Source organism: Petaurus breviceps, unplaced genomic scaffold (genome assembly GCF_028583685.1).
Source record: "Petaurus breviceps papuanus isolate PSGF00001 unplaced genomic scaffold, PetGlider_PUasm1.0 90633, whole genome shotgun sequence".
Classification (NCBI taxonomy): Eukaryota; Metazoa; Chordata; class Mammalia; order Diprotodontia; family Petauridae; genus Petaurus; species Petaurus breviceps.
Window position 1 is genome coordinate 572,589 of NW_027187293.1, and position 12,014 is coordinate 584,602.

General features: G+C 34.9%; 1 protein-coding gene across 6 annotated transcripts in view; it reads left to right on the forward strand.

The window, feature by feature from the left end:
- CEP170 (centrosomal protein 170) overlaps positions 1–12,014 on the forward strand; it is a 153,922-nt gene that overhangs the window by 86,628 nt on the left and 55,280 nt on the right. The window lies entirely within an intron of this gene.

Here is a 12,014-nt window from a genome sequence, read left to right on the forward strand (position 1 = left end):
CTTAAGGAGAATTTCCCTGATATTCTAGAACCAGACGGCAAAATAGAAATTGAAAGAATTCGCTGATCGCCTCTTGAAAAAGATTCCCCAAAGAAAACTCCTAGGAATATTATAACCAAATTCCAGAGTTCCCAGGTCAAGGAGAAAATATTACAAGCAGCCAGGAAGAAAAAATTTGAATATTGTGGAAACACAATCAGGATAACACAAGATCTAGCAGCTTCTACATTAAGGGATTGAAGGGCTTGGAATATGATATTTCAGAGGTCAAAGGAGCTAGGATTAAAACCAAGAATCACTTACCCAGCAAAACTGAGTATCATGTTTCAGGGGAAAATATGGTCATTCAGTGAAATAGAGGATTTTCAAGCATTCTTGATGAAAAAAACAAAGCTGAACAGAAATTTGACTTTCAAATACAAGAAGCAAGAGAAGCATGAGAAGGTAAATAGGAAAAAGAAATCATAAGGAACTTATTAAAGTTGAACTATTTACATTCCTTCTTGGAAAAATGATCATTGTAACTCATGAGACTTTTCTCAGTATGAAGATAGTTGAAGTGAATATATGTGTGTATACATATATGTATGCATAGGAGGGTGAATGTGTGTATATGTATGTACATGTATACATAGAGGGTACAGGGCTAGTTGAATAGGAAGGGATGATATCTAAAAAATAAAATTAAGAGGTGAGAGAGGAATATATTGGGAGAAGGAGAAAGGGAGAGATAGAATAGGGTAAATTATCTCATAAAAGAGGGAAGCGAAAACTGTTACAATGGAGGGAAGAGCAGGAAAGTGAATGGGTCAACCTTACTCTTGTTGAATTTGGCTCAAGGAGGGAATAACATACATATTGAATTTGGCATCTTACCCTACAGGAAAGTAGAGGGGGAATGATAGAAGGGAGGGCAGGTTGGGGGAGAGGGTAGGTAGAAGAAAACACTTTTGAAAAGGGACAGAGTCAAAGTGGAAAATAGAATAAGTGAGGGGGGCAGGATAGGATGGAGGGAAATATAGTTAGTATTTCACAATATAAGTACTATGGAAACGTTTTGTGCAACTACATGTATACAACCTATGTGAAAATGCTTGCTTCTCAGTTGGGGTGGGTGAGGGGGGAAGAAGGGAAAAGAATCTGGAAATCAAAGTTTTAAAAATAAATGTTAAAAAAATTGTTTCTTTTACATGCAAATGGGAAATAAGATATATAGGCACTGGGGTATAGAAATCCATCTTGCCCTACTAGAAAGTTAGGCGGGGAAGGGGGGAGTATATAAGAGAGAACAGATTGGGAGAAGGGATATTCAGTAGGGATAGAGGAGAGTCAGGGAGAAAATTTGTAACTCAAAATCTTGTGGGAATGAATGTTGAAAATGAAAAATAAATAAATTAGAGTAAAAAAAAAAGAAGTGGGAGAACTGATCAGAGGTAAATAAAATGTATTACCCAGTACCTAAAGTCATAAGTGGCAAGTGGTTTCCAGTAGATCTACACAAAGAACTAGCATGACCAAAAATGTGTTATTTTACAAGGCTATTCACATTGAGGAACAGAGATCAAGGAAGAAAGTAGGAAAATTCAGTTTAATAAGCACCTGCCAGTCACTGTGCTAGACATTGGGGAGACAAAACAAAAATCAAACATTACTTGCCCTCAAGAAGCTTACATCATTCTAGGAGCATATAGGTAAACACGCACATGTATACACACAGGCACCAATTAGTGTAGTGGATAGTGGGGCTTTGAACCTGGAATAATGTAAATCTTAGTTCAGATCCCACCATACTAGCTGCATGAGCCTGGGAAAGTCACTTAACCTCCCTGTGCCTTTCTTAGTACCTAATTTCTTCATCTGTAAACTGAAGGGGTTTGTGTCATCAAAAGTGCCTACCGGCTTTAAAATTATGATCCTAATTTTGGATGGGAGTACAGTACTTTCTGGGAGAATTAGGAGTTAGGAAAGGCCTAAGAAATGAAGTGTTACACCATTGTGGCAGGATATGAGGACAGCATTAGCCAGGATATTTAAGGAAGAGGAAAGACTTAATGATTGCTGATTAATCAACATGACTTACTTGGTGCTTTTAAGTTCTTAACATGGAGTTTGTGGATAAATTTTATGGGTTGCATGAATGTGGATGTGAGAAAAAATTACATCTTTATTTTCAATAACCTGTAACTGAAACTTATCTTTTCTATCCATTGTGAAGTATTTTTTTCCATTTTTTTTTCTTTTTGGAGGGCAATTAGGGTTAAGTGACTTGCTCAAGGTCACACGGCTAGTAAACGTTAAGTGTCTAAGCCCAGATTTGAACTCAGGTCTTCCCGGCTCCAGGGCTGGTGCTCCATTCACTGCACCACCTAGCTACCCCATGAAGTATTTTTTTTTTAATTCTGAGAAAGGTTAGAAAGTTTCACCAGACTGCCAAAAGGGGTCCAGTAACCCCTCTCCCCAAAAAAGTAAGAACTTCTGCTTTAAGTGGTTTAGGTTATTTACAGTTTACAATCGAAATCCATTTATAACACTCTGAGTGTTATAAAAGCACTACTTTTTCATTCAAGTTTTCCAAAGTGAAATTTCCCTCATGTGGGTATGATTCTGTGTCTCTTCTCAGGTGTGCTTACCAGTGAGGAGTGTGGTAAAGACACACAGCTTGTATGCCAGTTGGCCCCATTCTTTGATTATCTAACTCCATGTTACAGGATTTCCCTATAGAAAGTGACAGTTCTCCAGATGCTGCTACTTGTTACCAATCACACTATCCAGTGATGAGTTTTCCTATTACATGTTATAGGACCTTTTAGAGACAGCTCTTTTTTCTTGGGGGTGGGTTAGGGATGGAGAATGATGAGGAGGAATAAAAATAAGAAAGAGAAAGATAGTCCTTGTCCTCAAAAAACTTACAGTCAAGTGGGAAAAAACAGTCACATCAAGGAACAGATTGCCACAGCTTTGACATTGAAATCAAAAACACATTTTGTAGGGCAGATTTCAAAAAGATGCTAATATAGTGCTCATTTCGAGATGCTGCCACATTTCTCTAAAGGAATTTTCAAGTGCATATAGGAGACCTCATTGTAGGTCTATGCATTATTGTCTTTTTAAAATAATTTAAGCCCCTTCAATAAAACCTGGGTGACTGTGGGAATTTTATTTTCAGACAGTGCTTTCTGAATCCTACTTTTCAAATAAGAGAATCTCTTAATTTGCTAAAAGGTGTGGTTTGTGAAGTATAATTGTTACTCACCACATACTTCCCTGTATTAATGTCTCCACCCCCTCACACATTAGGGTTTTTTTACATTCAAAAAATGCAACAACAAAAAGGTTGTTTTCTGCTAAAACTTCACGGCAGGCAGTGTTAGACTTATTTTCCAAGTATCACTAAAATTTTATTTCCAGTAAATTTTATTCATTTAGTGGGAGGGTCTTGATATCAATAAATTTCTCTCTATTTCTCAAGCATGAACATGGTGTGGAGAAATAACCTTTAACACTCAAAAAAACTGAAAGCTCAATTCTGTTATCAGGTTTGCCTCTAACTATATGACTTCATGTTTTTGGTTTTTTTGGTTTTGTTTTTTTTTTGTTTTTAGTTTAGGGTTTTTTTTTTTTTTTTTTTTTTTTTTGCTGGGAGAAGGCAGGGTAATTGGGGTTAAGTGACTTGTCCAAGGTCACATGGCTAGTTTTGTGTTAAGTGTCAGAGGCCAGATTTGAACTCAGATCCTCCTGACTCCAGGGCCAGTACTCTATTCACTGAACCACCTAGCCGCCCCCTAACTATATGACTTTAGATAAGTCACTTAAACCTTCCTGAGTTTCAGTTTCTTCTACTGTAAAATTAAGATAGTTGATAGTTAAGCCCAAATGCTCTTTCAGCTCTTAAATTCTATTGTTTTAAGTATTTATTGAGGACTACCTGTATACATAACAGTGTAATGAATAAAAATATTTACTTGAAAAATTTATTATTACCACCAAATTTTAAGCTCCTAAGTAACTGAAGACACTGATATATTTATAGACACTGATATTTTTTTGAAATTTTCATATATACTATGCTACTGTAGTCACTATGACTATGATTTGCTTATTTCAAAAAGTACCCATTAATTACTCTATGGATACATATGTCAGTCTACATTCAACTTGCATATTTATCTATTCTGTTTCAAAAAGCATCAGTTAAATTAACAAAGCCTCAGAACTGGAAGAGAATTCAGAGACCATCTATTTTAATTTGTCCCTGGATAAGAATCTACTTAATAATATACCAGAAAGTGGTTATTCAGATTTTTCTTTGAAGGCTTCTCTTCTAACACTAAGTTAGCCCATGACTTCCTGAGGTAGCCTCTTATCTGTCTGTATATGAAGCGGCTAGATAGGATAGTGGATACAATTCTGATCCTGGATTCAAGAAGAACTTGAGTTTAAATTCAACCTTAGACACTTGGGAAAGCCACTTAACCTCTGTTTGGCTCATTTCTTCAGCTATAAAATGAAGAGAACAGAACCTTCTTGGCAGAGTTGTTGTGAGGATTAAATGTGATATGTATAAAATGCTGTAGAACCAATGCAATATTTACAGCATGCATGATCATGATAAAGACCGTGACTATAAGTATCGCATGATGTTCGATCGCAAAATATACCGAACTCTCTAGATAGAGGATAGAACTGAAGGATTTATTTAGACACCAGAAAACAGAATTCCAAAGCCAGTAAGCTGATTCCATAATAGTACCAAAGATATTCAGAAGCCATAATAAACGCTGAGAGCCTTCGGCCTTCCCACAAACCATTAGAAGATCAATATCTACTCATGATCTTATCTGACTCCTTGCTTGAGGTCCTCCTCTCTCCCCCATCATCTGGCTATCTCTGACTACCAGCTTCCTGTGGGCTATGCTTCCCTTCAGCAAACTCCTCCCATCACAGGCTCCATCTGACAACAATCAGCCTATTAGAGGTCAGAGTTTACTTTCAGAGCAGGGGATGTCTTCAATCCCCCCTAGGTCTGTTACGGGTTAGGGAAGATCTTCAAATTCCCATTCCCATTACAAATGCTTAGGACAGTACCTGGCCAATCAGGCCCAACATTCTAGTCTTTCAGGATCTTTTTGGATCCTGAGGACTCTGAGATACAGAATTTTAGCTTTCCTTACCTGTTTTGTGTCATCTGAAAATTTTATTTCATTTATTCCTTTATCTTTTTCTTTGCCAGAAACAAAAAATTACAAAGGGCCAAATATAGATCTTTAAAGCAATCTACTAAGTTGACATAAAATAGTTCCTCATTACTCATTGGGTCCATCCCTTCAACTAGTTTCAAATCCACCTAACTATGCTATTGTATAGCCCAACCAAATCAGAATTTCAAAGTCAGAAAGACGTTAGCAGTCCAAAGCACACTTCAAAAAGAATCACATCTAAAGTATACTCTTGTTAAGCAATCAGCTAGCTCAGGGGCAGGGAACCTGTGACCTTGAGGCCACATGTGGCCCTCTAGGTCCTCAGGTGTGGCCTTCTGAATCCAAACTTAGACAATTTAATCCCTATTCCACCTGACAGCCCTTCATATACCTGAACACTTCTATCATATCTCCTGCCTTCCAAACCCTCCCCTGCTGAGTATTCTCTTCTTGATCTTTAATTTCCCCATTTCTTGTATGAACTCAAGACCTTTCAGTCTCCATTATAAACTTGATCACTTTGGGACACTGTTCAGCTTATATCTGTCCTTCCTAACACACAGTAACATCCAGAAATGAAAACATTCTAGAAGTGGTACATCTGAGGTTATGGACTGCTATGCCTCTCTTAACTTTGTATCCCAAAATTGCATTCACTTTATTGCCTTACATTGAGCTTGCACTCTACTAAAACCCCCAGATATTTTTCAGAGAAACAGTCTTACCATTGCTTACCCTCATCTTGTGAAGTAGTTTTAAACAGATATAAAATTTCATATTTATCCTACCTAAGTCCAGTATTCTAGCCTACCAAAACTATGTGTTAACTGTCTTTCCAACTTTGTGTCGTTTGAAAATTTAGTGAGCATGCCATCCCCCAGTCAATCAACAACCCTTTATTAACTGTTTAGTATGTGCTAATGATTGGCTAGGTACTTGGTCATCTTGACTTAGATTTAGACCAACAGTGCTTTAATGAAGGGAAATATGCACTTGGCACTACTTGGGTCCTTTAAAAGTGAATATGTTTATTAGAATGACTAAATTCTAAGTTAAAGTGGACTTCAAATATCATTAATATAATGTTTTGTACAACTTCACATGTATAATAGGTATTGATGCTTGCCTTCTCAATTTTGGATTTGGGAAGGGGATTGAGGGAGGGAAAAAATTCAGAACTCAGATTATTTTTGGAAAAATGAATGTGGGGAGGGAGAGAGGGAGATATGAAGAGAGGGAGGAGGAGAGAGAAAATGTGTGTGTGTGTGTGTGTGTGTGTTCTGGCATAACTGTAGTTTGTCCTTTAGCTGTTAGGAAATCACTAGACATCAGATTCCAAAGTCCAAGTCTCAGATTTATATAATTTGTAGGAAGTCCCAGATATGTCCACTAGTAGCGAAATGTCCCACATCAAACCTGTAATCTCAAAATTCCACTGAATTTCCAAGGTTTTCAGAGCTAAGTTGAATAATTTTCTAACCCCAACTATCTAAAGGTCAAAAAATGGAACTGGATCACAAATCTAATTAAGCATTGAGGACCCTCTTACCTACTGAGATTTCACCATTTTAATAATTAATATCTTAATAATATTAAGCTTGCCATGAATTATTGGGTCTTTTGGTAGCAAGAAAAATTTAAGTGGAAAGGACTGCTAGAAGAATATTTTGTTAAATACATTTCCTAATCCTTTTATGATTACAAGTTGTTTACAAATTGTTTCCTGAGAATACCTTGATGCCCATCTGTGCATTTAAATGTCCTTGATAACATATATACAGTAAATTCTTCCTAGTTCTTTTTATGTGCACTTATGCTTTTTTATTTATATTGGAATTATACTTCCTTTTCTTTATGGGGTGGCAATTTGGGGATATTGTTACATTAAGTTCAAAATGATATTTAACTGAATATGCCAATTATTTCTCACTTACAATTTTATATACCCCTTATAATAGTGGTTTTAGCATTCTTAGTTGATTTAAATTTAATGAATGTATAAATTCTCCTGGATTTTAAGACACTTTGATTGTGAAATAGTGCACAGTTTAACTGAAATGCAAATACATAAGAACCTTCAAACATCAATTTATTTCTTTATAGCTATAGTCAAGTTAACTGATATGTGTGCATACACGTGTGTATTTGTCATGTGGCACATCCCTATATCTATCTATCTATATGTCTTTATGAGAAGTATACATACATACATACATTGAATAGGTGCAATTTGAGGATATACAGTGGAGAAAATAACCTTGTTTTAAGGAATTTTAAAATCTCAAACTACTGAACTTAGGATATGGTACTTTGAGGCATTATGCTTCCCTATATTTAAAATCACTAGTTAGCAAATATCTAGACTCTGCTTATTAAACGCAATTTCTAGGAATGTAATTTTTCCAAATATTATCTTCTTAAACTCCCAGAACTAGTCATAGGAAAATGAAGAGTTTTTTTTCAGACTTTGTTCTAAAGTTCCTTTTTCCAGATTTATCAGTAAAATGCTTTCTTGCTGTCATATGTGATCATATTTTTATCAGTCATCAAGTCTTGTAAAAATGTTTATAAAGAATAGATATTATAAGTTAAAAGGAATGCTAAATGTATATTTGATGTTTGTGTGAATATATTTTTGTATACCTTCTTCAGAGAAAATATAATAAACCCAAAGCTATCTAGATGGGGGAGGGAGAAGACGAAATGAGAAGTAAACCATTCTTTATAACTGATAATTTAAGCATCATATTTTGTTAAATTTTAAAATATTTTGGTTATAAAACTTTTAAAAATACTACATGGTTCTGAAACTTGATGTAATTTAACATTTTCTTCTAATTTAAGTGTCATTATAAGCATGAGTTTTTATACTATCATTTTATGCTGTTATTCCCTCAGGACCTAAAGGTCTGTGCAACTGTATAGTAAATGTATCCTGACTGCTATGGCATTTGAGTTCTTATCTCTGCCTTTTAGGTTTTATTTTGGTTTTTTGTCTCCTTTCCTCTTAGTTATTTTATATTTCATTGCTGTCAACTTGAGTGCCTGTATACTTATATTAGATCAGATCATTTGGACTCACACAGCTTAAGACCTAGACCCCTGAAAATTCTAGAGGTTCCCAGGACTTGTGGACTGACATTCCACATAGATCTGGGGCACAGATTGTTAAAAGAAAAGAAAAAAGATGAAATAGGATCGCAGAAGGCACTTTAATAGGGGAAATGGATCCATTCAATCATAGTCTTCAGTATTTTTTTTTTTAATGAAAGAATAGTCTTCAAACGCTTTTCACCATAAGTATATTTTTTTTTCAATAATTCCACTTTATAATTATGTGACACTTTTTGGTTAAAAATTATTTCACATAATCTTCACAACATCCCTGTGTTGTAGGTAGGTAGTACCTACACCATTGTTACCATTTGACAGGTGAGGAAATTGAGACTGATATTTGCTAAAGGTGGCCAGGCCAAGACTCTAACCTAGTCTTATTATAACTTCAGTGCTCTTTTGATCATTGCTGCCTTTTAGACTATTTATTGAATCACATCTCATGTTTTCCTTCAGATCCCTAGTCCTATAGTATAAATGGACAATTCTAGTAAACTCCATATTTTATATTGTGACTAAGTTAAATACATATTAAAAATGAAAATGAGGGAGCATAGTACAGTGGAAAGTATCTTGTATTTGGAGTCAAAAGTCCTGGGTTCAGATAATTAACTTATATAATTACTTCTATGACATTGAGCAAACCATTTAACCTCTCAGAGTTTCCAACATCTGTGAGTGGAAGAGATTGCACTAAATGACATCTGAGGTTCCATCCAGCTCTAAATCTATTCTCAAATGGATCTTTGATCATACTGGTATAGATGTTCCTTCTGGTGATGCCAAATGAAACCCAAACATACCTTTGCATTCTTTGCAGTTCTTGGCCATTCCTACCATGAACTCACCACCGGAAAGATAAAGATATATAATATTATGAGGGAATATTGACCATGTATATTTGTAGCTTTCCTAAATTTCTCTTGACATTGTAAAATAATGGACCATACAGTGTCCATTGGTTATCCCTAAATCTATCCTTCCTTTTTGCATATAATTTCACACGCTTAATAAAACTTATTTAATTTTCTTCATTCAGTATATATTCATTGTGTGCACATTTGTGATCACATAGTGATTATATTTGTGCAAGAACTTTGCTAAACATTGTAGAGAATTAAAATATGAACAAAATGTTTTTTCCCCTCACTTTTAAGTCCTCAGAAAGTTTTTTCTCAATGTAAACTCTGAAGATGCTTACCTTGTAATTAATTTAAAATTCCATTTTATATTTTCACTAAAATTTCTATTCTAATCGTTGCACCATTTAAAACTGTAATTAGCAAATTCAGTTGGTGGCATTGTGGATATGACAGGTTGGATCTGGAATCAGGAAAACCTGAGTTCAAAGCCTTTCCCAGGCATTTACTGACTGGATGACCCCTAGGAAAGTCATTTAACCTCTTTTTGTCTTAGTTTCTTCATTTGTAAAATGGGGATAATAATATTAACTACTTCCCAGGGTTTTTGTGAGGATCAAATGAGATAATAATTTGTAAACACTTCACAAACTTAAAGCACTCTATTAATGCTAGCTGTTGCTATCATTCTTAGGAATCACCCTGCTGGATCAAAGGCACTGACTATCCCACCCAGGCCAGAGTTTAATGCTCTAATTAAAAGGTATATGGGAAGAAAGCATTGCCTTCCTAGATAATCACCTTCACTTTAGGAGCACACACATAAAACATGGTTTCTTTAAAGCATCTATTGTGGATCTGTCATCCCTGAAATTATCTATAGTCATTTTGAAGTTCTTTTTACTTTAACCTTATCCTACTTATGGGATAAGAGATTTTTATAGATTTGTTAATAACCCAGTGTACCCTAGATCCATATCTTAAAAACCACATTATCTCCTATTTATATTATCCTGGAATTTGGTCAACAATTCCATATTCTACATGCCCTGGATTTTATCAGTTTCAAATATTATACTCTCCTTTGTCTAATAAACCAAAAAGTTAATCATTTTAATAAAACAGAAAAGAAAGTAGAATAATGGGAATCTAGAGTTTGCACATCCCTCTTCAAAGTACTGTGGAAAAGGGAAAGAAGTAGACAAAACAAACCTTCCTACCCTGGGATAAGTTGAGTAGGTAATGTGAGTCATAGTGACATTAAAGGCATTTTGGTAGAATAGATAGACCTCCAGAATAGGAGATCTGGCTTCTAGTTTTAGCTCTGCCATTAATTCATTTTTGTGACATAGGACAGATTACTTAATCTTACTAATACTCGGTTTCCTCAGCTGTAAAATTTTTAGAAGATAATCTGATTCATGGTCAAAGAGGTAGAAGGGGCTTCAGATAAAATCTAGGCCAACTCTTACCCAAATCATGAATCTTATCTACAATAACCCTAACTACTTATGATCATCCAAGCTATGCTTGAAGAACTTCAGTGAAAAGGTGACCTTGAGACAATCCATTCCATTTTTAGACAATAATAATTGTCAGGACAATTTACCCTATTTTTAGTTAGAATTTCTCACTTTAAACTTGTACTCATTAGTTTTAGTTCTGTCCAAAAGAAAAACAATACCAAAAAATGTATCTTATTCCTTTCCTACATAACAACCCTTTAACAATTTGAAGACAGCTCTCATAAACTTTTTAATGTCTTTTATAGACTAAATATCTCTAGTAATTTTACTTTATCCTCTTAAAGGTTTTGAGTTTCCCTAATTTTCTAGTTGCTTCCTATAGAAGCCCCATTTTGTGAATTACCCTTCTAAAATGTGGAGCCCAATATGTGTCCTGATCAGGGCAGAATACTGTTGTCCCAAGTGTAGTGATTTGTCTTTGTTCTGAATACCAGAATTTGATTAGTAGAAATTAAAATCATATTGGCTACTTTGTCTATCACATGGCTTATTAATTTTGAACTTGCAAATAATCCGTTAGACTGTTTTCAACAAAACACTGTTTCTCCATCCTGTACTTGTGCAGATGTTTTACTTTTTTGAACCATTTTTTAGGATATTGCTTTGCTCCCAAATTTCATTTTATTAGCTTTGACCTATTCTAATTGGTCAAGATGTTTTTGTGGGGGGAGGGGTGGTACTGAGTCTTATCACTTTATCAGCTGACTCTTCTAACTTTTTGTCATGTGCAAACTTGATAAGCCTCCAAGCCTTCATCCAGCTTATTGATACAAATTTTGGATTTAATAGAGCCAAGCAAAGAACGCACTTCCCAAGAGACTTCCCAAGAGATCCAGGTTGACATAAGTCAATAAATACTCATTTAGTTTCAATTTCTAACATAACTATTCAGTTATCTCATATGCATTTATCCATTGCATCCACGAGAATATCATGGGAAAAATTACCAAATGCCTTTCTGAAATCTAAATATGCTATTATATCCACTTTGTAAAATGCTGTTCCTTATGGTAATGGTTTTTCACTATTTTTCTCTCCAACTGGCGAATGAGAGTCCAGGTTCTAGGTTGTAGGCAAAATTTTTTCTCTTTAATGGCAACAAAGTAGAAGGAAGTGACTGGTAGTCTAATAGTAAGGAAAACTCAGTAATATTGAGGATTGAGATTATTGAGTTAATGATAGAATTAACTCAGGGCAATGAGAGTTTACAAGTATTGATAGACTACATATTGATTAAGTTTATTTTTAATTTGAGAGATTTATTGAATTTGTATTTATGTTTGTAATAATCTTGTTTAACTGTGTCATAAATCAGA